At 63.9% G+C, this 25,520-nt stretch overlaps 7 non-coding genes across 7 annotated transcripts; all 7 read right to left on the bottom strand.

Annotated features, from left to right (window-relative positions):
* Nucleotides 1–1,532: 1,532 nt before the first annotated feature.
* LOC142876592 (5S ribosomal RNA) lies at nucleotides 1,533–1,651 on the bottom strand. Its single transcript, XR_012923492.1, has one exon. It is a non-coding gene; the product is annotated as a 5S ribosomal RNA (ribosomal RNA).
* Nucleotides 1,652–5,175: 3,524 nt separating this feature from the next.
* LOC142876581 (5S ribosomal RNA) lies at nucleotides 5,176–5,294 on the bottom strand. Its single transcript, XR_012923481.1, has one exon. It is a non-coding gene; the product is annotated as a 5S ribosomal RNA (ribosomal RNA).
* A 3,537-nt stretch (nucleotides 5,295–8,831) lies between these two features.
* Nucleotides 8,832–8,950, bottom strand: LOC142876570 (5S ribosomal RNA). Its single transcript, XR_012923470.1, has one exon. It is a non-coding gene; the product is annotated as a 5S ribosomal RNA (ribosomal RNA).
* A 3,524-nt stretch (nucleotides 8,951–12,474) lies between these two features.
* Nucleotides 12,475–12,593, bottom strand: LOC142876559 (5S ribosomal RNA). The gene has a single exon (XR_012923459.1). It is a non-coding gene; the product is annotated as a 5S ribosomal RNA (ribosomal RNA).
* Nucleotides 12,594–16,117: 3,524 nt separating this feature from the next.
* On the bottom strand, nucleotides 16,118–16,236 carry LOC142876547 (5S ribosomal RNA). The gene has a single exon (XR_012923448.1). It is a non-coding gene; the product is annotated as a 5S ribosomal RNA (ribosomal RNA).
* Nucleotides 16,237–19,760: 3,524 nt separating this feature from the next.
* Nucleotides 19,761–19,879, bottom strand: LOC142876536 (5S ribosomal RNA). Its single transcript, XR_012923437.1, has one exon. It is a non-coding gene; the product is annotated as a 5S ribosomal RNA (ribosomal RNA).
* A 3,523-nt stretch (nucleotides 19,880–23,402) lies between these two features.
* Nucleotides 23,403–23,521, bottom strand: LOC142876524 (5S ribosomal RNA). Its single transcript, XR_012923425.1, has one exon. It is a non-coding gene; the product is annotated as a 5S ribosomal RNA (ribosomal RNA).
* Between the last annotated feature and the right edge of the window lie 1,999 nt (nucleotides 23,522–25,520).

Here is a 25,520-nt window from a genome sequence, read left to right as displayed (position 1 = left end):
CTGGCAGGACAGAGAGCCCCGGAATCCGACGTGGAGAGCTGGGTGTACGTCCCCACGAGGAGGCGGTCCCCACCTCCGCGGCTCTCCCCTTGCGGGGGGGGGTGAAAGCAGCCACGGGGCCTCGGAGAAGACACCAGGCTGGGCGCCCGCCCCACAGTGGGGGCACGTCCCCCGCAGGCCACTTAGCGACGGCCGCCGGCCGGCGGACGGTTGGGTGGCGCGAGACGCTGCGGCCGCCCTGCTACCGGGTTCCTGGGAGGGCGTCCTGGAACCAGCGTCCACACCAAGCCCTTGGAAGGCCCAGGCGACGGAGGAGCCCCGTCAGGCAGGGGCCGAGGACGGTGACGGCCCGGGCGGGGAGGAGCGTGTCAGGCAGGGGCAGAGGACGGTGACAGGTGACAGGCCGGGCGGGAAGGAGTCAGTCAGGCAGGGGCCGAGGAGGAGACGGGCTGGGTAAGGGTTAGGGTTAGAGTCAGGGCACAAGTCACAATCGCAAAGACCTGGAAGCGACCCGAGTGCCCATCGACCCACGAGTGCGTAAATGAAATGTGGCGCGTGGACACCACGGAGTGCTATTCAGCTAGGAGGAGCAGCGGTGAGAGGGCACCTCTCGTGGTTCTCCTGGCCAGAGCTGGAACCCGTTCCAGTAAGCCAGGTAGCCCAAGAATGGACACACGAGCACCACGTGCTCGCGCTCACCAGCAAATGGGTACGAACCGATGGACACCTAAGTGGACACAGAGGAATCACCTTCATCGGGTGGGTGTCGGGCGGGTGGGGGGAGGGGATGGGCATACACCTCCATTAGGAATGGGGTGGGTGCGCACCGACTGGGGCATGGGCGCACTTGAGGCTCTGACCCGAGGGGGGAGGCTGGGAGAGGGCAACGTACCCGACCTTAACATTGGTACCCCCACAATACGCTGGAACGACATCAGAGGTAAATGAATAAGAACACAGGGGGGAGGGGGGCACGGGCAACACATGTCACCTTAATACTTGGACTCCCATCATCTGCTTGAAAAGAGAGAGAAAAGAAAATGCAATCATAGAGATAAGAGACACTTTTTAAAAATAATGAATCCGAAGAGAAAAGTAAAAGGAGGCCTGTGGAGCAGGTCTGGGTGCGACTCCGGATCCCCCAACATCAGGTGCCACCACCAAAGATTCCTACGTGTAGCCCATAGAACCCCAAAAGCAACGGGACGAGTTCTGGTCACATACTCCCTCCAAATGACATCCTGGCCTTCTTCTGGAACTCCCTCCCCTCTCAGACTCTCAAGGTTTCCTCCAGCGTGTCGGTTCCCACAGAGCAGACCTTTGGTCTGAGACCTGACAGTCCAGAAGCCACGCATGCTGCCGCGTGACGGCGGTGTCGCGGCTTGGGACAAGAGGAGGCCCCACGGTGCGGGCTGGGGCGCCAGGCACCGCGGCGGGCGCTGAGGGTGGGGGTGACCCCCACCCCGGGCCGCCGCCTCGCTCCCAGAGAGGGGACAGAACAAGAGGCAAAACAAAAAAAAAAAAAAAGAAGAAGCCTACGGCACCCGGTATTCCCAGGCGGTCTCCCATCCAAGTACTAACCAGGCCCGACCCTGCTTAGCTTCCGAGACCAGACGAGGTCGGGCGCGTTCAGGGTGGTGTGGCCCTAGACGGCGGAGGGCGCCCCTGCCCCGCTCAAGAAGCCGAGCCTCTCTGCGCTTCCCCGCCGCCTCCTCCCGCCCCAGGCCCCGCACCGGCGCTGACCCGCGCCGGGCCGGGCCTGTTGAGTTCACCGGCCGGGTCCGGCGGGCTCCGAGGGACGGGGGTGACAGGCGGGGCGGGGCGGGCAGGGAGCGGTGGGCCGGGGTGGGGGGCTGTCTCTCTATACACACACACACACACACACACACACTCACACTCACACAAGATGCGCCTCCACGGCTGGACTCGCCAAGGTGGAGACCTTCCAGCCCCCTTCCTCTCCTCGCCTGGCCTCCTTCACCTACCCGCCCCCCACCCCCAGCTCGTGGCCGCCCCCGCCGCCGCCGCCGCCGCCGCCGCCGCCGCCGATTGCGCACGCGCGGATCGCCCGCCCTTTGACCCCAGGCAGGGGCCGCCCTCCCCGACAACCCCTTTCAGCTGGGCCCCCCACCCTGTGGGTGGGCTGCCGCCTATTCCCCCGGGCCCCGGGCTGGGGCACAGCGCATGGGGGAGGGGAGCGAGTGTATGGGGCGTCTCTCTCTCTCTCTAGGGATGTGTCCCATGGGTGGGGTGGCGTGGTTTGTGGGGCGCTGAAGAAATCAGTCCCCTCCATCTCCTACCTCTGGAAAACGCCCAAGCCCTTGGAGAACTGCCGGCAACGCGACCGGGGGGGCCGGGACCCTCCTCTGCGTCCTCCTGTGGCCCAGTCCAAGGGGCCGGGGCCTGGGCCTGGCCGGGGCTGCATTGGACCCCGACCACCCTGGCGTGTGGACTCGCTAAAAATCGGCCATTAGATATTGGATTCCAGCTTCATTGAGGTCATTTCACTAATGAGTGCACCGGAAAGAGTTTCCTAATCCATCTGTGAGGGTGGCAACTGAAAGAGAATTTTAAAGCTGACAGAATAGGCGAGGAAAGGCATAGGAGATTTCCACACCCAGTAAGGAAGCCTTTCCCGAAATGGAAGAAAGAAACGAGCAAACAGAAACACCGGTAGCCCGCCAGGATCAGAGTCTGCCCCCGAGAGAAAGTACCCTGACCAGGTTCACCCGTGGGTGGGTGGCGAGCTAGCGGCATTCAGAAGAGCGAGGCCCGCAGTCTGTGCAGAAGACACCTGCACTCGGGTGTGTGTGTGGCGGCACGATTCACAAGCAGCTCCAGATGTTAAGCCAAGGAGAAGCCAGGGAGTTCCCAACGCCCCAGGTGTCCTCAGCCCACGACTGGCTGCTGGGGGAATGCGAAGCCCGGCTCCTTGTCTCAGAGCGGGACAACCAGGAGGTGTGACGTACACCCCGGGGTTCCCAGGAGGATCAGGCTGAAGCTGGGACTTGGCCTGAAAGTGTCCCCTCGCATGGCCACCCCCTTCCCCTTCCTGCTCCTCTACTCCTGGTGCCCCTCCATCCAGGGGCCAGACCTTAAAGAGTCACCCGCAAGAGAATCCTGGTCCCAAAGGAGCCTTCTGGGGGACCCGTGCTGAGAGAGGTTGTGGGCATGGCCCGCTGGGGCTCTGCCCGACCCAGGGCTGAGAGATGCAACCTCCCAGCTCTGGGTCCCTGCAGGGGAAGCGTTGGCAAGCACAGGGCCAGTCCTCCAAAGGCCCAGGTGCAGGGAGCCCAGGCCAAGCAGCCTGTGGAAGAAGCCACCCCGGGAAGACGACTGCAGGCCACGGCCCTTCCCACCTCCTCCTCCTCCTCCTCCTGCTCCTCCACCCCCACCGACCTCCCACCCCCCACCCCCGACATGGCGCAGGGCTCAGAGACACCTCAGACACTTGCTACCCAAAGTGCAAAGGGCATCAGTTGCTCCTCCAAACCCCCCCCCCTGCCCAGCAGACCGCGTCGTCCAGCCAGCCCCCGGGCCTCCCTGGGGTGCCCAGCACAAAAGTGCAGACAACCACCGGACCCTCAATCTCAGTTTTCGGATGTTTTTGCCACTCTAAGGACCCGCAGGCCAGCTGGGCCTTCTGGCAGGACAGAGAGCCCCGGAATCCGACGTGGAGAGCTGGGTGTACGTCCCCACGAGGAGGCGGTCCCCACCTCCGCGGCTCTCCCCTTGCGGGGGGGGGTGAAAGCAGCCACGGGGCCTCGGAGAAGACACCAGGCTGGGCGCCCGCCCCACAGTGGGGGCACGTCCCCCGCAGGCCACTTAGCGACGGCCGCCGGCCGGCGGACGGTTGGGTGGCGCGAGACGCTGCGGCCGCCCTGCTACCGGGTTCCTGGGAGGGCGTCCTGGAACCAGCGTCCACACCAAGCCCTTGGAAGGCCCAGGCGACGGAGGAGCCCCGTCAGGCAGGGGCCGAGGACGGTGACGGCCCGGGCGGGGAGGAGCGTGTCAGGCAGGGGCAGAGGACGGTGACAGGTGACAGGCCGGGCGGGAAGGAGTCAGTCAGGCAGGGGCCGAGGAGGAGACGGGCTGGGTAAGGGTTAGGGTTAGAGTCAGGGCACAAGTCACAATCGCAAAGACCTGGAAGCGACCCGAGTGCCCATCGACCCACGAGTGCGTAAATGAAATGTGGCGCGTGGACACCACGGAGTGCTATTCAGCTAGGAGGAGCAGCGGTGAGAGGGCACCTCTCGTGGTTCTCCTGGCCAGAGCTGGAACCCGTTCCAGTAAGCCAGGTAGCCCAAGAATGGACACACGAGCACCACGTGCTCGCGCTCACCAGCAAATGGGTACGAACCGATGGACACCTAAGTGGACACAGAGGAATCACCTTCATCGGGTGGGTGTCGGGCGGGTGGGGGGAGGGGATGGGCATACACCTCCATTAGGAATGGGGTGGGTGCGCACCGACTGGGGCATGGGCGCACTTGAGGCTCTGACCCGAGGGGGGAGGCTGGGAGAGGGCAACGTACCCGACCTTAACATTGGTACCCCCACAATACGCTGGAACGACATCAGAGGTAAATGAATAAGAACACAGGGGGGAGGGGGGCACGGGCAACACATGTCACCTTAATACTTGGACTCCCATCATCTGCTTGAAAAGAGAGAGAAAAGAAAATGCAATCATAGAGATAAGAGACACTTTTTAAAAATAATGAATCCGAAGAGAAAAGTAAAAGGAGGCCTGTGGAGCAGGTCTGGGTGCGACTCCGGATCCCCCAACATCAGGTGCCACCACCAAAGATTCCTACGTGTAGCCCATAGAACCCCAAAAGCAACGGGACGAGTTCTGGTCACATACTCCCTCCAAATGACATCCTGGCCTTCTTCTGGAACTCCCTCCCCTCTCAGACTCTCAAGGTTTCCTCCAGCGTGTCGGTTCCCACAGAGCAGACCTTTGGTCTGAGACCTGACAGTCCAGAAGCCACGCATGCTGCCGCGTGACGGCGGTGTCGCGGCTTGGGACAAGAGGAGGCCCCACGGTGCGGGCTGGGGCGCCAGGCACCGCGGCGGGCGCTGAGGGTGGGGGTGACCCCCACCCCGGGCCGCCGCCTCGCTCCCAGAGAGGGGACAGAACAAGAGGCAAAACAAAAAAAAAAAAAAAGAAGAAGCCTACGGCACCCGGTATTCCCAGGCGGTCTCCCATCCAAGTACTAACCAGGCCCGACCCTGCTTAGCTTCCGAGACCAGACGAGGTCGGGCGCGTTCAGGGTGGTGTGGCCCTAGACGGCGGAGGGCGCCCCTGCCCCGCTCAAGAAGCCGAGCCTCTCTGCGCTTCCCCGCCGCCTCCTCCCGCCCCAGGCCCCGCACCGGCGCTGACCCGCGCCGGGCCGGGCCTGTTGAGTTCACCGGCCGGGTCCGGCGGGCTCCGAGGGACGGGGGTGACAGGCGGGGCGGGGCGGGCAGGGAGCGGTGGGCCGGGGTGGGGGGCTGTCTCTCTATACACACACACACACACACACACACACTCACACTCACACAAGATGCGCCTCCACGGCTGGACTCGCCAAGGTGGAGACCTTCCAGCCCCCTTCCTCTCCTCGCCTGGCCTCCTTCACCTACCCGCCCCCCACCCCCAGCTCGTGGCCGCCCCCGCCGCCGCCGCCGCCGCCGCCGCCGCCGCCGCCGCCGCCGCCGATTGCGCACGCGCGGATCGCCCGCCCTTTGACCCCAGGCAGGGGCCGCCCTCCCCGACAACCCCTTTCAGCTGGGCCCCCCACCCTGTGGGTGGGCTGCCGCCTATTCCCCCGGGCCCCGGGCTGGGGCACAGCGCATGGGGGAGGGGAGCGAGTGTATGGGGCGTCTCTCTCTCTCTCTAGGGATGTGTCCCATGGGTGGGGTGGCGTGGTTTGTGGGGCGCTGAAGAAATCAGTCCCCTCCATCTCCTACCTCTGGAAAACGCCCAAGCCCTTGGAGAACTGCCGGCAACGCGACCGGGGGGGCCGGGACCCTCCTCTGCGTCCTCCTGTGGCCCAGTCCAAGGGGCCGGGGCCTGGGCCTGGCCGGGGCTGCATTGGACCCCGACCACCCTGGCGTGTGGACTCGCTAAAAATCGGCCATTAGATATTGGATTCCAGCTTCATTGAGGTCATTTCACTAATGAGTGCACCGGAAAGAGTTTCCTAATCCATCTGTGAGGGTGGCAACTGAAAGAGAATTTTAAAGCTGACAGAATAGGCGAGGAAAGGCATAGGAGATTTCCACACCCAGTAAGGAAGCCTTTCCCGAAATGGAAGAAAGAAACGAGCAAACAGAAACACCGGTAGCCCGCCAGGATCAGAGTCTGCCCCCGAGAGAAAGTACCCTGACCAGGTTCACCCGTGGGTGGGTGGCGAGCTAGCGGCATTCAGAAGAGCGAGGCCCGCAGTCTGTGCAGAAGACACCTGCACTCGGGTGTGTGTGTGGCGGCACGATTCACAAGCAGCTCCAGATGTTAAGCCAAGGAGAAGCCAGGGAGTTCCCAACGCCCCAGGTGTCCTCAGCCCACGACTGGCTGCTGGGGGAATGCGAAGCCCGGCTCCTTGTCTCAGAGCGGGACAACCAGGAGGTGTGACGTACACCCCGGGGTTCCCAGGAGGATCAGGCTGAAGCTGGGACTTGGCCTGAAAGTGTCCCCTCGCATGGCCACCCCCTTCCCCTTCCTGCTCCTCTACTCCTGGTGCCCCTCCATCCAGGGGCCAGACCTTAAAGAGTCACCCGCAAGAGAATCCTGGTCCCAAAGGAGCCTTCTGGGGGACCCGTGCTGAGAGAGGTTGTGGGCATGGCCCGCTGGGGCTCTGCCCGACCCAGGGCTGAGAGATGCAACCTCCCAGCTCTGGGTCCCTGCAGGGGAAGCGTTGGCAAGCACAGGGCCAGTCCTCCAAAGGCCCAGGTGCAGGGAGCCCAGGCCAAGCAGCCTGTGGAAGAAGCCACCCCGGGAAGACGACTGCAGGCCACGGCCCTTCCCACCTCCTCCTCCTCCTCCTCCTGCTCCTCCACCCCCACCGACCTCCCACCCCCCACCCCCGACATGGCGCAGGGCTCAGAGACACCTCAGACACTTGCTACCCAAAGTGCAAAGGGCATCAGTTGCTCCTCCAAACCCCCCCCCCCTGCCCAGCAGACCGCGTCGTCCAGCCAGCCCCCGGGCCTCCCTGGGGTGCCCAGCACAAAAGTGCAGACAACCACCGGACCCTCAATCTCAGTTTTCGGATGTTTTTGCCACTCTAAGGACCCGCAGGCCAGCTGGGCCTTCTGGCAGGACAGAGAGCCCCGGAATCCGACGTGGAGAGCTGGGTGTACGTCCCCACGAGGAGGCGGTCCCCACCTCCGCGGCTCTCCCCTTGCGGGGGGGGGTGAAAGCAGCCACGGGGCCTCGGAGAAGACACCAGGCTGGGCGCCCGCCCCACAGTGGGGGCACGTCCCCCGCAGGCCACTTAGCGACGGCCGCCGGCCGGCGGACGGTTGGGTGGCGCGAGACGCTGCGGCCGCCCTGCTACCGGGTTCCTGGGAGGGCGTCCTGGAACCAGCGTCCACACCAAGCCCTTGGAAGGCCCAGGCGACGGAGGAGCCCCGTCAGGCAGGGGCCGAGGACGGTGACGGCCCGGGCGGGGAGGAGCGTGTCAGGCAGGGGCAGAGGACGGTGACAGGTGACAGGCCGGGCGGGAAGGAGTCAGTCAGGCAGGGGCCGAGGAGGAGACGGGCTGGGTAAGGGTTAGGGTTAGAGTCAGGGCACAAGTCACAATCGCAAAGACCTGGAAGCGACCCGAGTGCCCATCGACCCACGAGTGCGTAAATGAAATGTGGCGCGTGGACACCACGGAGTGCTATTCAGCTAGGAGGAGCAGCGGTGAGAGGGCACCTCTCGTGGTTCTCCTGGCCAGAGCTGGAACCCGTTCCAGTAAGCCAGGTAGCCCAAGAATGGACACACGAGCACCACGTGCTCGCGCTCACCAGCAAATGGGTACGAACCGATGGACACCTAAGTGGACACAGAGGAATCACCTTCATCGGGTGGGTGTCGGGCGGGTGGGGGGAGGGGATGGGCATACACCTCCATTAGGAATGGGGTGGGTGCGCACCGACTGGGGCATGGGCGCACTTGAGGCTCTGACCCGAGGGGGGAGGCTGGGAGAGGGCAACGTACCCGACCTTAACATTGGTACCCCCACAATACGCTGGAACGACATCAGAGGTAAATGAATAAGAACACAGGGGGGAGGGGGGCACGGGCAACACATGTCACCTTAATACTTGGACTCCCATCATCTGCTTGAAAAGAGAGAGAAAAGAAAATGCAATCATAGAGATAAGAGACACTTTTTAAAAATAATGAATCCGAAGAGAAAAGTAAAAGGAGGCCTGTGGAGCAGGTCTGGGTGCGACTCCGGATCCCCCAACATCAGGTGCCACCACCAAAGATTCCTACGTGTAGCCCATAGAACCCCAAAAGCAACGGGACGAGTTCTGGTCACATACTCCCTCCAAATGACATCCTGGCCTTCTTCTGGAACTCCCTCCCCTCTCAGACTCTCAAGGTTTCCTCCAGCGTGTCGGTTCCCACAGAGCAGACCTTTGGTCTGAGACCTGACAGTCCAGAAGCCACGCATGCTGCCGCGTGACGGCGGTGTCGCGGCTTGGGACAAGAGGAGGCCCCACGGTGCGGGCTGGGGCGCCAGGCACCGCGGCGGGCGCTGAGGGTGGGGGTGACCCCCACCCCGGGCCGCCGCCTCGCTCCCAGAGAGGGGACAGAACAAGAGGCAAAACAAAAAAAAAAAAAAAGAAGAAGCCTACGGCACCCGGTATTCCCAGGCGGTCTCCCATCCAAGTACTAACCAGGCCCGACCCTGCTTAGCTTCCGAGACCAGACGAGGTCGGGCGCGTTCAGGGTGGTGTGGCCCTAGACGGCGGAGGGCGCCCCTGCCCCGCTCAAGAAGCCGAGCCTCTCTGCGCTTCCCCGCCGCCTCCTCCCGCCCCAGGCCCCGCACCGGCGCTGACCCGCGCCGGGCCGGGCCTGTTGAGTTCACCGGCCGGGTCCGGCGGGCTCCGAGGGACGGGGGTGACAGGCGGGGCGGGGCGGGCAGGGAGCGGTGGGCCGGGGTGGGGGGCTGTCTCTCTATACACACACACACACACACACACACACTCACACTCACACAAGATGCGCCTCCACGGCTGGACTCGCCAAGGTGGAGACCTTCCAGCCCCCTTCCTCTCCTCGCCTGGCCTCCTTCACCTACCCGCCCCCCACCCCCAGCTCGTGGCCGCCCCCGCCGCCGCCGCCGCCGCCGCCGCCGCCGCCGATTGCGCACGCGCGGATCGCCCGCCCTTTGACCCCAGGCAGGGGCCGCCCTCCCCGACAACCCCTTTCAGCTGGGCCCCCCACCCTGTGGGTGGGCTGCCGCCTATTCCCCCGGGCCCCGGGCTGGGGCACAGCGCATGGGGGAGGGGAGCGAGTGTATGGGGCGTCTCTCTCTCTCTCTAGGGATGTGTCCCATGGGTGGGGTGGCGTGGTTTGTGGGGCGCTGAAGAAATCAGTCCCCTCCATCTCCTACCTCTGGAAAACGCCCAAGCCCTTGGAGAACTGCCGGCAACGCGACCGGGGGGGCCGGGACCCTCCTCTGCGTCCTCCTGTGGCCCAGTCCAAGGGGCCGGGGCCTGGGCCTGGCCGGGGCTGCATTGGACCCCGACCACCCTGGCGTGTGGACTCGCTAAAAATCGGCCATTAGATATTGGATTCCAGCTTCATTGAGGTCATTTCACTAATGAGTGCACCGGAAAGAGTTTCCTAATCCATCTGTGAGGGTGGCAACTGAAAGAGAATTTTAAAGCTGACAGAATAGGCGAGGAAAGGCATAGGAGATTTCCACACCCAGTAAGGAAGCCTTTCCCGAAATGGAAGAAAGAAACGAGCAAACAGAAACACCGGTAGCCCGCCAGGATCAGAGTCTGCCCCCGAGAGAAAGTACCCTGACCAGGTTCACCCGTGGGTGGGTGGCGAGCTAGCGGCATTCAGAAGAGCGAGGCCCGCAGTCTGTGCAGAAGACACCTGCACTCGGGTGTGTGTGTGGCGGCACGATTCACAAGCAGCTCCAGATGTTAAGCCAAGGAGAAGCCAGGGAGTTCCCAACGCCCCAGGTGTCCTCAGCCCACGACTGGCTGCTGGGGGAATGCGAAGCCCGGCTCCTTGTCTCAGAGCGGGACAACCAGGAGGTGTGACGTACACCCCGGGGTTCCCAGGAGGATCAGGCTGAAGCTGGGACTTGGCCTGAAAGTGTCCCCTCGCATGGCCACCCCCTTCCCCTTCCTGCTCCTCTACTCCTGGTGCCCCTCCATCCAGGGGCCAGACCTTAAAGAGTCACCCGCAAGAGAATCCTGGTCCCAAAGGAGCCTTCTGGGGGACCCGTGCTGAGAGAGGTTGTGGGCATGGCCCGCTGGGGCTCTGCCCGACCCAGGGCTGAGAGATGCAACCTCCCAGCTCTGGGTCCCTGCAGGGGAAGCGTTGGCAAGCACAGGGCCAGTCCTCCAAAGGCCCAGGTGCAGGGAGCCCAGGCCAAGCAGCCTGTGGAAGAAGCCACCCCGGGAAGACGACTGCAGGCCACGGCCCTTCCCACCTCCTCCTCCTCCTCCTCCTGCTCCTCCACCCCCACCGACCTCCCACCCCCCACCCCCGACATGGCGCAGGGCTCAGAGACACCTCAGACACTTGCTACCCAAAGTGCAAAGGGCATCAGTTGCTCCTCCAAACCCCCCCCCCTGCCCAGCAGACCGCGTCGTCCAGCCAGCCCCCGGGCCTCCCTGGGGTGCCCAGCACAAAAGTGCAGACAACCACCGGACCCTCAATCTCAGTTTTCGGATGTTTTTGCCACTCTAAGGACCCGCAGGCCAGCTGGGCCTTCTGGCAGGACAGAGAGCCCCGGAATCCGACGTGGAGAGCTGGGTGTACGTCCCCACGAGGAGGCGGTCCCCACCTCCGCGGCTCTCCCCTTGCGGGGGGGGGTGAAAGCAGCCACGGGGCCTCGGAGAAGACACCAGGCTGGGCGCCCGCCCCACAGTGGGGGCACGTCCCCCGCAGGCCACTTAGCGACGGCCGCCGGCCGGCGGACGGTTGGGTGGCGCGAGACGCTGCGGCCGCCCTGCTACCGGGTTCCTGGGAGGGCGTCCTGGAACCAGCGTCCACACCAAGCCCTTGGAAGGCCCAGGCGACGGAGGAGCCCCGTCAGGCAGGGGCCGAGGACGGTGACGGCCCGGGCGGGGAGGAGCGTGTCAGGCAGGGGCAGAGGACGGTGACAGGTGACAGGCCGGGCGGGAAGGAGTCAGTCAGGCAGGGGCCGAGGAGGAGACGGGCTGGGTAAGGGTTAGGGTTAGAGTCAGGGCACAAGTCACAATCGCAAAGACCTGGAAGCGACCCGAGTGCCCATCGACCCACGAGTGCGTAAATGAAATGTGGCGCGTGGACACCACGGAGTGCTATTCAGCTAGGAGGAGCAGCGGTGAGAGGGCACCTCTCGTGGTTCTCCTGGCCAGAGCTGGAACCCGTTCCAGTAAGCCAGGTAGCCCAAGAATGGACACACGAGCACCACGTGCTCGCGCTCACCAGCAAATGGGTACGAACCGATGGACACCTAAGTGGACACAGAGGAATCACCTTCATCGGGTGGGTGTCGGGCGGGTGGGGGGAGGGGATGGGCATACACCTCCATTAGGAATGGGGTGGGTGCGCACCGACTGGGGGATGGGCGCACTTGAGGCTCTGACCCGAGGGGGGAGGCAGGGAGAGGGCAACGTACCCGACCCTAACATTGGTACCCCCACAATACGCTGGAACGACATCAGAGGTAAATGAATAAGAACACAGGGGGGAGGGGGGCACGGGCAACACATGTCACCTTAATACTTGGACTCCCATCATCTGCTTGAAAAGAGAGAGAAAAGAAAATGCAATCATAGAGATAAGAGACACTTTTTAAAAATAATGAATCCGAAGAGAAAAGTAAAAGGAGGCCTGTGGAGCAGGTCTGGGTGCGACTCCGGATCCCCCAACATCAGGTGCCACCACCAAAGATTCCTACGTGTAGCCCATAGAACCCCAAAAGCAACGGGACGAGTTCTGGTCACATACTCCCTCCAAATGACATCCTGGCCTTCTTCTGGAACTCCCTCCCCTCTCAGACTCTCAAGGTTTCCTCCAGCGTGTCGGTTCCCACAGAGCAGACCTTTGGTCTGAGACCTGACAGTCCAGAAGCCACGCATGCTGCCGCGTGACGGCGGTGTCGCGGCTTGGGACAAGAGGAGGCCCCACGGTGCGGGCTGGGGCGCCAGGCACCGCGGCGGGCGCTGAGGGTGGGGGTGACCCCCACCCCGGGCCGCCGCCTCGCTCCCAGAGAGGGGACAGAACAAGAGGCAAAACAAAAAAAAAAAAAAAGAAGAAGCCTACGGCACCCGGTATTCCCAGGCGGTCTCCCATCCAAGTACTAACCAGGCCCGACCCTGCTTAGCTTCCGAGACCAGACGAGGTCGGGCGCGTTCAGGGTGGTGTGGCCCTAGACGGCGGAGGGCGCCCCTGCCCCGCTCAAGAAGCCGAGCCTCTCTGCGCTTCCCCGCCGCCTCCTCCCGCCCCAGGCCCCGCACCGGCGCTGACCCGCGCCGGGCCGGGCCTGTTGAGTTCACCGGCCGGGTCCGGCGGGCTCCGAGGGACGGGGGTGACAGGCGGGGCGGGGCGGGCAGGGAGCGGTGGGCCGGGGTGGGGGGCTGTCTCTCTATACACACACACACACACACACACACACTCACACTCACACAAGATGCGCCTCCACGGCTGGACTCGCCAAGGTGGAGACCTTCCAGCCCCCTTCCTCTCCTCGCCTGGCCTCCTTCACCTACCCGCCCCCCACCCCCAGCTCGTGGCCGCCCCCGCCGCCGCCGCCGCCGCCGCCGCCGCCGCCGATTGCGCACGCGCGGATCGCCCGCCCTTTGACCCCAGGCAGGGGCCGCCCTCCCCGACAACCCCTTTCAGCTGGGCCCCCCACCCTGTGGGTGGGCTGCCGCCTATTCCCCCGGGCCCCGGGCTGGGGCACAGCGCATGGGGGAGGGGAGCGAGTGTATGGGGCGTCTCTCTCTCTCTCTAGGGATGTGTCCCATGGGTGGGGTGGCGTGGTTTGTGGGGCGCTGAAGAAATCAGTCCCCTCCATCTCCTACCTCTGGAAAACGCCCAAGCCCTTGGAGAACTGCCGGCAACGCGACCGGGGGGGCCGGGACCCTCCTCTGCGTCCTCCTGTGGCCCAGTCCAAGGGGCCGGGGCCTGGGCCTGGCCGGGGCTGCATTGGACCCCGACCACCCTGGCGTGTGGACTCGCTAAAAATCGGCCATTAGATATTGGATTCCAGCTTCATTGAGGTCATTTCACTAATGAGTGCACCGGAAAGAGTTTCCTAATCCATCTGTGAGGGTGGCAACTGAAAGAGAATTTTAAAGCTGACAGAATAGGCGAGGAAAGGCATAGGAGATTTCCACACCCAGTAAGGAAGCCTTTCCCGAAATGGAAGAAAGAAACGAGCAAACAGAAACACCGGTAGCCCGCCAGGATCAGAGTCTGCCCCCGAGAGAAAGTACCCTGACCAGGTTCACCCGTGGGTGGGTGGCGAGCTAGCGGCATTCAGAAGAGCGAGGCCCGCAGTCTGTGCAGAAGACACCTGCACTCGGGTGTGTGTGTGGCGGCACGATTCACAAGCAGCTCCAGATGTTAAGCCAAGGAGAAGCCAGGGAGTTCCCAACGCCCCAGGTGTCCTCAGCCCACGACTGGCTGCTGGGGGAATGCGAAGCCCGGCTCCTTGTCTCAGAGCGGGACAACCAGGAGGTGTGACGTACACCCCGGGGTTCCCAGGAGGATCAGGCTGAAGCTGGGACTTGGCCTGAAAGTGTCCCCTCGCATGGCCACCCCCTTCCCCTTCCTGCTCCTCTACTCCTGGTGCCCCTCCATCCAGGGGCCAGACCTTAAAGAGTCACCCGCAAGAGAATCCTGGTCCCAAAGGAGCCTTCTGGGGGACCCGTGCTGAGAGAGGTTGTGGGCATGGCCCGCTGGGGCTCTGCCCGACCCAGGGCTGAGAGATGCAACCTCCCAGCTCTGGGTCCCTGCAGGGGAAGCGTTGGCAAGCACAGGGCCAGTCCTCCAAAGGCCCAGGTGCAGGGAGCCCAGGCCAAGCAGCCTGTGGAAGAAGCCACCCCGGGAAGACGACTGCAGGCCACGGCCCTTCCCACCTCCTCCTCCTCCTCCTCCTGCTCCTCCACCCCCACCGACCTCCCACCCCCCACCCCCGACATGGCGCAGGGCTCAGAGACACCTCAGACACTTGCTACCCAAAGTGCAAAGGGCATCAGTTGCTCCTCCAAACCCCCCCCCCTGCCCAGCAGACCGCGTCGTCCAGCCAGCCCCCGGGCCTCCCTGGGGTGCCCAGCACAAAAGTGCAGACAACCACCGGACCCTCAATCTCAGTTTTCGGATGTTTTTGCCACTCTAAGGACCCGCAGGCCAGCTGGGCCTTCTGGCAGGACAGAGAGCCCCGGAATCCGACGTGGAGAGCTGGGTGTACGTCCCCACGAGGAGGCGGTCCCCACCTCCGCGGCTCTCCCCTTGCGGGGGGGGGTGAAAGCAGCCACGGGGCCTCGGAGAAGACACCAGGCTGGGCGCCCGCCCCACAGTGGGGGCACGTCCCCCGCAGGCCACTTAGCGACGGCCGCCGGCCGGCGGACGGTTGGGTGGCGCGAGACGCTGCGGCCGCCCTGCTACCGGGTTCCTGGGAGGGCGTCCTGGAACCAGCGTCCACACCAAGCCCTTGGAAGGCCCAGGCGACGGAGGAGCCCCGTCAGGCAGGGGCCGAGGACGGTGACGGCCCGGGCGGGGAGGAGCGTGTCAGGCAGGGGCAGAGGACGGTGACAGGTGACAGGCCGGGCGGGAAGGAGTCAGTCAGGCAGGGGCCGAGGAGGAGACGGGCTGGGTAAGGGTTAGGGTTAGAGTCAGGGCACAAGTCACAATCGCAAAGACCTGGAAGCGACCCGAGTGCCCATCGACCCACGAGTGCGTAAATGAAATGTGGCGCGTGGACACCACGGAGTGCTATTCAGCTAGGAGGAGCAGCGGTGAGAGGGCACCTCTCGTGGTTCTCCTGGCCAGAGCTGGAACCCGTTCCAGTAAGCCAGGTAGCCCAAGAATGGACACACGAGCACCACGTGCTCGCGCTCACCAGCAAATGGGTACGAACCGATGGACACCTAAGTGGACACAGAGGAATCACCTTCATCGGGTGGGTGTCGGGCGGGTGGGGGGAGGGGATGGGCATACACCTCCATTAGGAATGGGGTGGGTGCGCACCGACTGGGGGATGGGCGCACTTGAGGCTCTGACCCGAGGGGGGAGGCAGGGAGAGGGCAACGTACCCGACCCTAACATTGGTACCCCCACAATACGCTGGAACGACATCAGAGGTAAATGAATAAGAACACAGGGGGGAGGGGGGCACGGGCAACACATGTCACCTTAATACTTGGACTCCCATCATCTGCTTGAAAAGAGAGAGAAAAGAAAATGCAATCATAGAGATAAGAGACACTTTTTAAAAATAATGAATCCGAAGAGAAAAGTAAAAGGAGGCCTGTGGAGCAGGTCTGGGTGCGACTCCGGATCCCCCAACATCAGGTGCCACCACCAAAGATTCCTACGTGTAGCCCATAGAACCCCAAAAGCAACGGGACGAGTTCTGGTCACATACTCCCTCCAAATGACATCCTGGCCTTCTTCTGGAACTCCCTCCCCTCTCAGACTCTCAAGGTTTCCTCCAGCGTGTCGGTTCCCACAGAGCAGACCTTTGGTCTGAGACCTGACAGTCCAGAAGCCACGCATGCTGCCGCGTGACGGCGGTGTCGCGGCTTGGGACAAGAGGAGGCCCCACGGTGCGGGCTGGGGCGCCAGGCACCGCGGCGGGCGCTGAGGGTGGGGGTGACCCCCACCCCGGGCCGCCGCCTCGCTCCCAGAGAGGGGACAGAACAAGAGGCAAAACAAAAAAAAAAAAAAAGAAGAAGCCTACGGCACCCGGTATTCCCAGGCGGTCTCCCATCCAAGTACTAACCAGGCCCGACCCTGCTTAGCTTCCGAGACCAGACGAGGTCGGGCGCGTTCAGGGTGGTGTGGCCCTAGACGGCGGAGGGCGCCCCTGCCCCGCTCAAGAAGCCGAGCCTCTCTGCGCTTCCCCGCCGCCTCCTCCCGCCCCAGGCCCCGCACCGGCGCTGACCCGCGCCGGGCCGGGCCTGTTGAGTTCACCGGCCGGGTCCGGCGGGCTCCGAGGGACGGGGGTGACAGGCGGGGCGGGGCGGGCAGGGAGCGGTGGGCCGGGGTGGGGGGCTGTCTCTCTATACACACACACACACACACACACACACTCACACTCACACAAGATGCGCCTCCACGGCTGGACTCGCCAAGGTGGAGACCTTCCAGCCCCCTTCCTCTCCTCGCCTGGCCTCCTTCACCTACCCGCCCCCCACCCCCAGCTCGTGGCCGCCCCCGCCGCCGCCGCCGCCGCCGCCGCCGCCGCCGATTGCGCACGCGCGGATCGCCCGCCCTTTGACCCCAGGCAGGGGCCGCCCTCCCCGACAACCCCTTTCAGCTGGGCCCCCCACCCTGTGGGTGGGCTGCCGCCTATTCCCCCGGGCCCCGGGCTGGGGCACAGCGCATGGGGGAGGGGAGCGAGTGTATGGGGCGTCTCTCTCTCTCTCTAGGGATGTGTCCCATGGGTGGGGTGGCGTGGTTTGTGGGGCGCTGAAGAAATCAGTCCCCTCCATCTCCTACCTCTGGAAAACGCCCAAGCCCTTGGAGAACTGCCGGCAACGCGACCGGGGGGGCCGGGACCCTCCTCTGCGTCCTCCTGTGGCCCAGTCCAAGGGGCCGGGGCCTGGGCCTGGCCGGGGCTGCATTGGACCCCGACCACCCTGGCGTGTGGACTCGCTAAAAATCGGCCATTAGATATTGGATTCCAGCTTCATTGAGGTCATTTCACTAATGAGTGCACCGGAAAGAGTTTCCTAATCCATCTGTGAGGGTGGCAACTGAAAGAGAATTTTAAAGCTGACAGAATAGGCGAGGAAAGGCATAGGAGATTTCCACACCCAGTAAGGAAGCCTTTCCCGAAATGGAAGAAAGAAACGAGCAAACAGAAACACCGGTAGCCCGCCAGGATCAGAGTCTGCCCCCGAGAGAAAGTACCCTGACCAGGTTCACCCGTGGGTGGGTGGCGAGCTAGCGGCATTCAGAAGAGCGAGGCCCGCAGTCTGTGCAGAAGACACCTGCACTCGGGTGTGTGTGTGGCGGCACGATTCACAAGCAGCTCCAGATGTTAAGCCAAGGAGAAGCCAGGGAGTTCCCAACGCCCCAGGTGTCCTCAGCCCACGACTGGCTGCTGGGGGAATGCGAAGCCCGGCTCCTTGTCTCAGAGCGGGACAACCAGGAGGTGTGACGTACACCCCGGGGTTCCCAGGAGGATCAGGCTGAAGCTGGGACTTGGCCTGAAAGTGTCCCCTCGCATGGCCACCCCCTTCCCCTTCCTGCTCCTCTACTCCTGGTGCCCCTCCATCCAGGGGCCAGACCTTAAAGAGTCACCCGCAAGAGAATCCTGGTCCCAAAGGAGCCTTCTGGGGGACCCGTGCTGAGAGAGGTTGTGGGCATGGCCCGCTGGGGCTCTGCCCGACCCAGGGCTGAGAGATGCAACCTCCCAGCTCTGGGTCCCTGCAGGGGAAGCGTTGGCAAGCACAGGGCCAGTCCTCCAAAGGCCCAGGTGCAGGGAGCCCAGGCCAAGCAGCCTGTGGAAGAAGCCACCCCGGGAAGACGACTGCAGGCCACGGCCCTTCCCACCTCCTCCTCCTCCTCCTCCTGCTCCTCCACCCCCACCGACCTCCCACCCCCCACCCCCGACATGGCGCAGGGCTCAGAGACACCTCAGACACTTGCTACCCAAAGTGCAAAGGGCATCAGTTGCTCCTCCAAACCCCCCCCCCTGCCCAGCAGACCGCGTCGTCCAGCCAGCCCCCGGGCCTCCCTGGGGTGCCCAGCACAAAAGTGCAGACAACCACCGGACCCTCAATCTCAGTTTTCGGATGTTTTTGCCACTCTAAGGACCCGCAGGCCAGCTGGGCCTTCTGGCAGGACAGAGAGCCCCGGAATCCGACGTGGAGAGCTGGGTGTACGTCCCCACGAGGAGGCGGTCCCCACCTCCGCGGCTCTCCCCTTGCGGGGGGGGGTGAAAGCAGCCACGGGGCCTCGGAGAAGACACCAGGCTGGGCGCCCGCCCCACAGTGGGGGCACGTCCCCCGCAGGCCACTTAGCGACGGCCGCCGGCCGGCGGACGGTTGGGTGGCGCGAGACGCTGCGGCCGCCCTGCTACCGGGTTCCTGGGAGGGCGTCCTGGAACCAGCGTCCACACCAAGCCCTTGGAAGGCCCAGGCGACGGAGGAGCCCCGTCAGGCAGGGGCCGAGGACGGTGACGGCCCGGGCGGGGAGGAGCGTGTCAGGCAGGGGCAGAGGACGGTGACAGGTGACAGGCCGGGCGGGAAGGAGTCAGTCAGGCAGGGGCCGAGGAGGAGACGGGCTGGGTAAGGGTTAGGGTTAGAGTCAGGGCACAAGTCACAATCGCAAAGACCTGGAAGCGACCCGAGTGCCCATCGACCCACGAGTGCGTAAATGAAATGTGGCGCGTGGACACCACGGAGTGCTATTCAGCTAGGAGGAGCAGCGGTGAGAGGGCACCTCTCGTGGTTCTCCTGGCCAGAGCTGGAACCCGTTCCAGTAAGCCAGGTAGCCCAAGAATGGACACACGAGCACCACGTGCTCGCGCTCACCAGCAAATGGGTACGAACCGATGGACACCTAAGTGGACACAGAGGAATCACCTTCATCGGGTGGGTGTCGGGCGGGTGGGGGGAGGGGATGGGCATACACCTCCATTAGGAATGGGGTGGGTGCGCACCGACTGGGGCATGGGCGCACTTGAGGCTCTGACCCGAGGGGGGAGGCTGGGAGAGGGCAACGTACCCGACCTTAACATTGGTACCCCCACAATACGCTGGAACGACATCAGAGGTAAATGAATAAGAACACAGGGGGGAGGGGGGCACGGGCAACACATGTCACCTTAATACTTGGACTCCCATCATCTGCTTGAAAAGAGAGAGAAAAGAAAATGCAATCATAGAGATAAGAGACACTTTTTAAAAATAATGAATCCGAAGAGAAAAGTAAAAGGAGGCCTGTGGAGCAGGTCTGGGTGCGACTCCGGATCCCCCAACATCAGGTGCCACCACCAAAGATTCCTACGTGTAGCCCATAGAACCCCAAAAGCAACGGGACGAGTTCTGGTCACATACTCCCTCCAAATGACATCCTGGCCTTCTTCTGGAACTCCCTCCCCTCTCAGACTCTCAAGGTTTCCTCCAGCGTGTCGGTTCCCACAGAGCAGACCTTTGGTCTGAGACCTGACAGTCCAGAAGCCACGCATGCTGCCGCGTGACGGCGGTGTCGCGGCTTGGGACAAGAGGAGGCCCCACGGTGCGGGCTGGGGCGCCAGGCACCGCGGCGGGCGCTGAGGGTGGGGGTGACCCCCACCCCGGGCCGCCGCCTCGCTCCCAGAGAGGGGACAGAACAAGAGGCAAAACAAAAAAAAAAAAAAAGAAGAAGCCTACGGCACCCGGTATTCCCAGGCGGTCTCCCATCCAAGTACTAACCAGGCCCGACCCTGCTTAGCTTCCGAGACCAGACGAGGTCGGGCGCGTTCAGGGTGGTGTGGCCCTAGACGGCGGAGGGCGCCCCTGCCCCGCTCAAGAAGCCGAGCCTCTCTGCGCTTCCCCGCCGCCTCCTCCCGCCCCAGGCCCCGCACCGGCGCTGACCCGCGCCGGGCCGGGCCTGTTGAGTTCACCGGCCGGGTCCGGCGGGCTCCGAGGGACGGGGGTGACAGGCGGGGCGGGGCGGGCAGGGAGCGGTGGGCCGGGGTGGGGGGCTGTCTCTCTATACACACACACACACACACACACACACTCACACTCACACAAGATGCGCCTCCACGGCTGGACTCGCCAAGGTGGAGACCTTCCAGCCCCCTTCCTCTCCTCGCCTGGCCTCCTTCACCTACCCGCCCCCCACCCCCAGCTCGTGGCCGCCCCGCCGCCGCCGCCGCCGCCGCCGCCGCCGCCGATTGCGCACGCGCGGATCGCCCGCCCTTTGACCCCAGGCAGGGGCCGCCCTCCCCGACAACCCCTTTCAGCTGGGCCCCCCACCCTGTGGGTGGGCTGCCGCCTATTCCCCCGGGCCCCGGGCTGGGGCACAGCGCATGGGGGAGGGGAGCGAGTGTATGGGGCGTCTCTCTCTCTCTCTAGGGATGTGTCCCATGGGTGGGGTGGCGTGGTTTGTGGGGCGCTGAAGAAATCAGTCCCCTCCATCTCCTACCTCTGGAAAACGCCCAAGCCCTTGGAGAACTGCCGGCAACGCGACCGGGGGGGCCGGGACCCTCCTCTGTGTCCTCCTGTGGCCCAGTCCAAGGGGCCGGGGCCTGGGCCTGGCCGGGGCTGCATTGGACCCCGACCACCCTGGCGTGTGGACTCGCTAAAAATCGGCCATTAGATATTGGATTCCAGCTTCATTGAGGTCATTTCACTAATGAGTGCACCGGAAAGAGTTTCCTAATCCATCTGTGAGGGTGGCAACTGAAAGAGAATTTTAAAGCTGACAGAATAGGCGAGGAAAGGCATAGGAGATTTCCACACCCAGTAAGGAAGCCTTTCCCGAAATGGAAGAAAGAAACGAGCAAACAGAAACACCGGTAGCCCGCCAGGATCAGAGTCTGCCCCCGAGAGAAAGTACCCTGACCAGGTTCACCCGTGGGTGGGTGGCGAGCTAGCGGCATTCAGAAGAGCGAGGCCCGCAGTCTGTGCAGAAGACACCTGCACTCGGGTGTGTGTGTGGCGGCACGATTCACAAGCAGCTCCAGATGTTAAGCCAAGGAGAAGCCAGGGAGTTCCCAACGCCCCAGGTGTCCTCAGCCCACGACTGGCTGCTGGGGGAATGCGAAGCCCGGCTCCTTGTCTCAGAGCGGGACAACCAGGAGGTGTGACGTACACCCCGGGGTTCCCAGGAGGATCAGGCTGAAGCTGGGACTTGGCCTGAAAGTGTCCCCTCGCATGGCCACCCCCTTCCCCTTCCTGCTCCTCTACTCCTGGTGCCCCTCCATCCAGGGGCCAGACCTTAAAGAGTCACCCGCAAGAGAATCCTGGTCCCAAAGGAGCCTTCTGGGGGACCCGTGCTGAGAGAGGTTGTGGGCATGGCCCGCTGGGGCTCTGCCCGACCCAGGGCTGAGAGATGCAACCTCCCAGCTCTGGGTCCCTGCAGGGGAAGCGTTGGCAAGCACAGGGCCAGTCCTCCAAAGGCCCAGGTGCAGGGAGCCCAGGCCAAGCAGCCTGTGGAAGAAGCCACCCCGGGAAGACGACTGCAGGCCACGGCCCTTCCCACCTCCTCCTCCTCCTCCTCCTGCTCCTCCACCCCCACCGACCTCCCACCCCCCACCCCCGACATGGCGCAGGGCTCAGAGACACCTCAGACACTTGCTACCCAAAGTGCAAAGGGCATCAGTTGCTCCTCCAAACCCCCCCCCCTGCCCAGCAGACCGCGTCGTCCAGCCAGCCCCCGGGCCTCCCTGGGGTGCCCAGCACAAAAGTGCAGACAACCACCGGACCCTCAATCTCAGTTTTCGGATGTTTTTGCCACTCTAAGGACCCGCAGGCCAGCTGGGCCTTCTGGCAGGACAGAGAGCCCCGGAATCCGACGTGGAGAGCTGGGTGTACGTCCCCACGAGGAGGCGGTCCCCACCTCCGCGGCTCTCCCCTTGCGGGGGGGGGTGAAAGCAGCCACGGGGCCTCGGAGAAGACACCAGGCTGGGCGCCCGCCCCACAGTGGGGGCACGTCCCCCGCAGGCCACTTAGCGACGGCCGCCGGCCGGCGGACGGTTGGGTGGCGCGAGACGCTGCGGCCGCCCTGCTACCGGGTTCCTGGGAGGGCGTCCTGGAACCAGCGTCCACACCAAGCCCTTGGAAGGCCCAGGCGACGGAGGAGCCCCGTCAGGCAGGGGCCGAGGACGGTGACGGCCCGGGCGGGGAGGAGCGTGTCAGGCAGGGGCAGAGGACGGTGACAGGTGACAGGCCGGGCGGGAAGGAGTCAGTCAGGCAGGGGCCGAGGAGGAGACGGGCTGGGTAAGGGTTAGGGTTAGAGTCAGGGCACAAGTCACAATCGCAAAGACCTGGAAGCGACCCGAGTGCCCATCGACCCACGAGTGCGTAAATGAAATGTGGCGCGTGGACACCACGGAGTGCTATTCAGCTAGGAGGAGCAGCGGTGAGAGGGCACCTCTCGTGGTTCTCCTGGCCAGAGCTGGAACCCGTTCCAGTAAGCCAGGTAGCCCAAGAATGGACACACGAGCACCACGTGCTCGCGCTCACCAGCAAATGGGTACGAACCGATGGACACCTAAGTGGACACAGAGGAATCACCTTCATCGGGTGGGTGTCGGGCGGGTGGGGGGAGGGGATGGGCATACACCTCCATTAGGAATGGGGTGGGTGCGCACCGACTGGGGCATGGGCGCACTTGAGGCTCTGACCCGAGGGGGGAGGCTGGGAGAGGGCAACGTACCCGACCTTAACATTGGTACCCCCACAATACGCTGGAACGACATCAGAGGTAAATGAATAAGAACACAGGGGGGAGGGGGGCACGGGCAACACATGTCACCTTAATACTTGGACTCCCATCATCTGCTTGAAAAGAGAGAGAAAAGAAAATGCAATCATAGAGATAAGAGACACTTTTTAAAAATAATGAATCCGAAGAGAAAAGTAAAAGGAGGCCTGTGGAGCAGGTCTGGGTGCGACTCCGGATCCCCCAACATCAGGTGCCACCACCAAAGATTCCTACGTGTAGCCCATAGAACCCCAAAAGCAACGGGACGAGTTCTGGTCACATACTCCCTCCAAATGACATCCTGGCCTTCTTCTGGAACTCCCTCCCCTCTCAGACTCTCAAGGTTTCCTCCAGCGTGTCGGTTCCCACAGAGCAGACCTTTGGTCTGAGACCTGACAGTCCAGAAGCCACGCATGCTGCCGCGTGACGGCGGTGTCGCGGCTTGGGACAAGAGGAGGCCCCACGGTGCGGGCTGGGGCGCCAGGCACCGCGGCGGGCGCTGAGGGTGGGGGTGACCCCCACCCCGGGCCGCCGCCTCGCTCCCAGAGAGGGGACAGAACAAGAGGCAAAACAAAAAAAAAAAAAAAGAAGAAGCCTACGGCACCCGGTATTCCCAGGCGGTCTCCCATCCAAGTACTAACCAGGCCCGACCCTGCTTAGCTTCCGAGACCAGACGAGGTCGGGCGCGTTCAGGGTGGTGTGGCCCTAGACGGCGGAGGGCGCCCCTGCCCCGCTCAAGAAGCCGAGCCTCTCTGCGCTTCCCCGCCGCCTCCTCCCGCCCCAGGCCCCGCACCGGCGCTGACCCGCGCCGGGCCGGGCCTGTTGAGTTCACCGGCCGGGTCCGGCGGGCTCCGAGGGACGGGGGTGACAGGCGGGGCGGGGCGGGCAGGGAGCGGTGGGCCGGGGTGGGGGGCTGTCTCTCTATACACACACACACACACACACACACACTCACACTCACACAAGATGCGCCTCCACGGCTGGACTCGCCAAGGTGGAGACCTTCCAGCCCCCTTCCTCTCCTCGCCTGGCCTCCTTCACCTACCCGCCCCCCACCCCCAGCTCGTGGCCGCCCCCGCCGCCGCCGCCGCCGCCGCCGCCGCCGCCGATTGCGCACGCGCGGATCGCCCGCCCTTTGACCCCAGGCAGGGGCCGCCCTCCCCGACAACCCCTTTCAGCTGGGCCCCCCACCCTGTGGGTGGGCTGCCGCCTATTCCCCCGGGCCCCGGGCTGGGGCACAGCGCATGGGGGAGGGGAGCGAGTGTATGGGGCGTCTCTCTCTCTCTCTAGGGATGTGTCCCATGGGTGGGGTGGCGTGGTTTGTGGGGCGCTGAAGAAATCAGTCCCCTCCATCTCCTACCTCTGGAAAACGCCCAAGCCCTTGGAGAACTGCCGGCAACGCGACCGGGGGGGCCGGGACCCTCCTCTGTGTCCTCCTGTGGCCCAGTCCAAGGGGCCGGGGCCTGGGCCTGGCCGGGGCTGCATTGGACCCCGACCACCCTGGCGTGTGGACTCGCTAAAAATCGGCCATTAGATATTGGATTCCAGCTTCATTGAGGTCATTTCACTAATGAGTGCACCGGAAAGAGTTTCCTAATCCATCTGTGAGGGTGGCAACTGAAAGAGAATTTTAAAGCTGACAGAATAGGCGAGGAAAGGCATAGGAGATTTCCACACCCAGTAAGGAAGCCTTTCCCGAAATGGAAGAAAGAAACGAGCAAACAGAAACACCGGTAGCCCGCCAGGATCAGAGTCTGCCCCCGAGAGAAAGTACCCTGACCAGGTTCACCCGTGGGTGGGTGGCGAGCTAGCGGCATTCAGAAGAGCGAGGCCCGCAGTCTGTGCAGAAGACACCTGCACTCGGGTGTGTGTGTGGCGGCACGATTCACAAGCAGCTCCAGATGTTAAGCCAAGGAGAAGCCAGGGAGTTCCCAACGCCCCAGGTGTCCTCAGCCCACGACTGGCTGCTGGGGGAATGCGAAGCCCGGCTCCTTGTCTCAGAGCGGGACAACCAGGAGGTGTGACGTACACCCCGGGGTTCCCAGGAGGATCAGGCTGAAGCTGGGACTTGGCCTGAAAGTGTCCCCTCGCATGGCCACCCCCTTCCCCTTCCTGCTCCTCTACTCCTGGTGCCCCTCCATCCAGGGGCCAGACCTTAAAGAGTCACCCGCAAGAGAATCCTGGTCCCAAAGGAGCCTTCTGGGGGACCCGTGCTGAGAGAGGTTGTGGGCATGGCCCGCTGGGGCTCTGCCCGACCCAGGGCTGAGAGATGCAACCTCCCAGCTCTGGGTCCCTGCAGGGGAAGCGTTGGCAAGCACAGGGCCAGTCCTCCAAAGGCCCAGGTGCAGGGAGCCCAGGCCAAGCAGCCTGTGGAAGAAGCCACCCCGGGAAGACGACTGCAGGCCACGGCCCTTCCCACCTCCTCCTCCTCCTCCTCCTGCTCCTCCACCCCCACCGACCTCCCACCCCCCACCCCCGACATGGCGCAGGGCTCAGAGACACCTCAGACACTTGCTACCCAAAGTGCAAAGGGCATCAGTTGCTCCTCCAAACCCCCCCCCCTGCCCAGCAGACCGCGTCGTCCAGCCAGCCCCCGGGCCTCCCTGGGGTGCCCAGCACAAAAGTGCAGACAACCACCGGACCCTCAATCTCAGTTTTCGGATGTTTTTGCCACTCTAAGGACCCGCAGGCCAGCTGGGCCTTCTGGCAG

This window comes from Microcebus murinus, chromosome 15, assembly GCF_040939455.1.
Source record: "Microcebus murinus isolate Inina chromosome 15, M.murinus_Inina_mat1.0, whole genome shotgun sequence".
NCBI classification, from domain to species: Eukaryota; Metazoa; Chordata; class Mammalia; order Primates; family Cheirogaleidae; genus Microcebus; species Microcebus murinus.
This window is presented reverse-complemented; position numbering and strand designations above follow the sequence as displayed.